Here is a 4,801-nt window from a genome sequence, read left to right on the forward strand (position 1 = left end):
GTCAGATTATCTCAGGGCACAACGTGACCTACCACAGCTATTCTGATGACACACAGCTGTTACTTATCACTAACACAATGTCTGACTTGTATCTCAGAATGGATGAATAGTAACTTTCTCAAGTTAAATAAAGAGAAAACTGAAATCTTAGTGATTGGCAATAATGGATACAATGAGGCTATTAGAAATAAACTGGATACATTAGGATTAAAAGTCAAGACGGAGGTAAAAAGCTTAGGGGTAATTGTTGACTGTAATCTGAACTTTTAATCAGATCACTAGGACAGCATTTTTTCACTTAAGAAACATAGCTGAAGTTAGACCTCTTATATCACTTAAAGATGCTGAGAAATTAGTTCACGCGTTTGTTTTCAGTCGACTAGATTACTGTAATGCACTCCTCTCAGGACTACCCAAAAAAGACATAAATCGTTTGCAACGAGTGCAGAATGCAGCTGCTAGAATCCTAACTAGGAAAAGAAAATCCGAACACATTTCTCCAGTTTTAATGTCATTACACTGGTTACCTGTGTCATTCAGGATTGACTTTAAAATTCTGCTTATGGTTTATAAAGCCTTAAATAATCTCGCCCCATCTTATATATCGGAATGTCTGACACCTTATATTCCAAATCGTAACTTCAGATCCTCAAATGAGTGTCTCCTTAGAATTCCAAGAACAAAGCTTAAAAGAAGTGGTGAGGCGGCTTTCTGCTGCTATGCACCTAAAATCTGGAATAGCCTGCCAATAGGAATTCGCCAGGCTGATACAGTAGAGCACTTTAAAACACTGCTGAAAACATATTACTTTAACATGGCCTTTTTATAACTTCACTTTAACTTAATACTGATACTCTGTATGTTCAGTTCATCATAATAACTATTCATGGTGGCTCTAAAATCCGTACTGACCCCTACTCTCTCTTCTGTTTCTTTTTCTGGTTTCTTTGTGGTGGCGGCCTGCCCCAGCATCATGATGCTCCAACAATGATGGATGGATTAAAAGCCAGAAGTCTACGTGACCATCATCATCAAGTCCTTCTGTGAGAACCCTAAATCCAAAGAGGACTGTTTCATTTATGTTAGGTAGAATGCCCAGAGGGGACTGGGCAGTCTAATGGTCTGGAATCCCTACAGATTTTATTTTTTTCTCCAGCCGTCTGGAGTTTTTTTATGTTTTTTCTGTCCACCCAGGCAATTGGACCTTACTCTTATTCTATGTTAATTAATGTTGATTTTATTTTCTTATTGTGTCTTTTATTTTTCTATTCTTTATTATGTAAAGCACTTTGAGCTACTGTTTGTATGAAAATGTGCTATATAAATAAATGTTGTTGTTATTGTTGTTGTAATCACCTTTTGTTTGTGGTAATGCAATCTTTTCTATCTTTTCTTTGTTACTGTAGCGACTGACATGATAAAGTGTCACAAAAGTTGTACTTGACCAATCGCTGATTTCCTAACCCCAAACACAACTTTCTAGCACCCTCTCCAACCCCTCTTCCCCCAGGTCTTGCCCCCCCTTACCGCATCAATCAATACCCCACTATCAGTCTTCCGTGCTGTATTCCGCCCTCGCTCAATTGGACCGAACAGTCACTTAAAACAAAAAAGGCCTTAACCTGGCTGGGACGTTACAATACTTTCGAATTTTACTTCTTTCATATTCTGTACCTTTCTCTGCATGTCTATCGCACCATCGTTTGTTTGAGCCTTTCGAATTCCACTGCTTTCATAATCTCTTAGCTGCCTTTTTTTCTCTCCAACGCCTTTGGGTCTCTATTCTCCGTATTGTCCTTATACGCTTTATATGTGCTGAGAGCACAGGATGTGTGTGTGCTACGTGCTTTTACATGACTGACTGTTTTTTTGATGGGTGTGCTCTTATATGATATCTTTTGTAAGAAGGGAGTGTCTTGCAAGAATCTCATGTTCCACGTCCCCGCGAGGCAACCCTGGGACAGTCTCTTGGCACCAAGTCTCATGTTTACGGTCCATGTGAGATGCTCCGTGGCAAGTCTCTTTTGTCTTGCGTATATTTTAAATGTCTTCCGAGAACTTCCAAGAAGATCACGTATCGTTGCCTTGCTTTTGCTTTCCAGGATTTTTTTTTATAATAGAGAGATAACTATTGTATGTAAGTAGCTCTTGTGTGGGTAATGTGAGTGTTTCCTGTAACAGGCTAGTGTCCCATCCTTGACTGGTTCCTGCTTTGTGCTTGATACAACTAGAAGTGTCTCTGGTTCTCCTCATCTTCCTGTTGAAATAAGTGGGTTAGAAAACTTTTCTCAATCTTTAAGTATTTGCAACCCGAGTTTTCATAACAGTTTTAATCGCGCCCCCCTAACATTTTTTTGAAATGTAGATGCATATTTTATTATACCTACTTAATTTTTATCGACATTTATCTTACTCTATATTTATTGTTCTAGTATCAGAATGCAGTTTAAGTTAATTTGTTTTGGTTTCAACAGATGTTTTTTTCATATTTTTGATTCTTGTTTTCTTTTTCTCACATCTTTGCGCCCCCCCTTTTTGTTACTTCACACCCCCCCAGGGGGCCGGCCCCACAGGTTGAGAACCACTGCATTAAAGGCCACTACATCATGAAAGTGCTAGTGAACTTCTCACATGAATGTCACAAATGTGTTGTGTTGCCAATGAGATTCTAACATTCTCAGATGTCATAATTTTGGAAAGAAGGTTTGATCACCAGGGAAGCAAGAATAGTGAAGAATTAAACAAAAGCACTGAGTGAAACCTCACTGAGACTTTGAATTTGAAAATTCTCTTTTTTTTCCATGAAAATGCTAGAAAACAGCTAATCTTGTTATGTTTACAACATTACCCTGGGAGCGTCAAATGAATTACTTGGTCGTTACTGTGTTCTTAAATTGAGTGCGACAGGTTTATTACCTGGGAAAATAAAAATCCAAGAGATGATAAAGATTTGGTGTCCCAGGTGGGATAATCACCTTATATCTCTGAGAAACCTGAAGGCAGGCTGAGGTTGTTGACTGTGCACATCTGTTGCACTACCATCAGACGAGAGTGGTGGAGAAAGAGAAACCTTTATATGGCAGGAATGGTGGAAGGAGAGGAGATGGACAGAGTTAAGCTGGGGTCACTGTCCTCTCTCCATGTCAGTGACTTCTAAAAGGTAGAGATAAATGGAAATGCAGTACAATTTCCCTGCCTTCACCTACAATTCCCTGCTGTAGCCCCCCTAAGACACAGTTGAATGAACTCACTCCAGACGGATCTCAGAGTTTTCTTTTTTCATACCTACTTTCTTAAGAAGTAATGTTACAGCCAGTCCTTATAATAATATTGGCTGCAATGTTGTAACTCCCTCAACATGAGACTTTACAAAGAGAGATTACATTTGAAAAGACAACCACAGTGCTGACAGGAAAGTGGCACACCCAGATACGTGCAGTGCCAGCACAATAAACAGCTCAGAGATTCCTCATTTATCTCCCATTTTTTATATTTCTTGCTGAGTTTGGTAAATGAAACCTCCTGAAGCTTACATTGTAGAGCAGGGGGGTTCTCAAACTTTTTTCTTGGCAGACCTAATCCTGAAATTGAAATGTTTTGAAGCACCACTTTTATCTTTAAGTACTAAGTACTGAAGCCCTTATTAGGCAAAGCAAAATGTGATATATTTTTTTAATCCCCTCCCACCCTCAGAATATTGTATTTGGAGATTTAAATGAGTGTAAAACAGAAAAGAGAGAGTCGGCATGAAGAACTGGTAACCCAGTTTAATGGTAGAAAATTAAGTAGTGAAAGAAACAGCACGAGGGTGCAAAACAACAGCATCTGCCATGACCAAAGGATTGTCTTTAGGGTTTTACATTGGTCCATGGAAAGGGAGGGGCTTCTTGAGGTGGTGCAGAAATGAAGTCATTTGTCATCCGGCCAGTGTCCCACTGAAGTGCGGGTGTAAAGTTGTCAGTGACAGCACCCTCTCTCAGCTCAGGATGGAGTCCTAACTGCACGTACTTCTCACAAAGTATTATGGAAAGTTTTTGTACCTGTTCTTTTTTATTTTTCCTATGTATTCCTATTGCCCGGGTTTTTTTTCCTGCCTTGCGCCTTGTGTTGGCTGGGATTGGCTCCAGCAGACCCCCGTGACCCTGTAGTTAGGCTATAGCGGGTTGGATAATGGATGGATGGATTCCTATTGCTTTTTTTTAATAATTTATTTTAAAGGTAAAGACAGCAATATGGTTTGCCATGGAATTAAAATTAGATATCTTAAAGTTACCATTTTGCTGATTTACAGTAGGTATATAGTTACTTATGAAGCCATATGAAAAGAAGGTGAAAAGTAACTCAAAACAACATCAAGAAAATAAGTCAGACAAGCTGTGCTACACATCTGAGACCAGTTGAAATCTCAGTATGCAACATAGACCACAGAGTTAACCTTTGAGGTGCACCATCTATTGGAATGTATTTTGCAATGCATGTAGTAATAGTATGTATTGCATTTGCCATTCCAATAGATGGTGCATCACAAACATTTATAATAATAAAATGTATTACAACAAAATTTTGTGATGCGCCATCTGTTGGAATGTCAACTTCAATGCATATATCTCTGTTATATGCCATTTGCAAAGGGATTCATTAAAGCATTAATGTTTGTGATCTGGATCAGTTCGCAGCTGAGTGTGAAGCGGCTGGGATGGGAATCAGCACCTCCAAATCCAAGACCATGGTTCTTAGCTGGAAAAGGGTGGAGTGCCCTCTCAGGGTTGGGAGCGAGATCCTGCCCCAAGTGGAGGAGTTC

The sequence above is a fragment of the Polypterus senegalus genome, chromosome 9 (genome assembly GCF_016835505.1).
Source record: "Polypterus senegalus isolate Bchr_013 chromosome 9, ASM1683550v1, whole genome shotgun sequence".
In the NCBI taxonomy this organism is placed as follows: Eukaryota; Metazoa; Chordata; class Cladistia; order Polypteriformes; family Polypteridae; genus Polypterus; species Polypterus senegalus.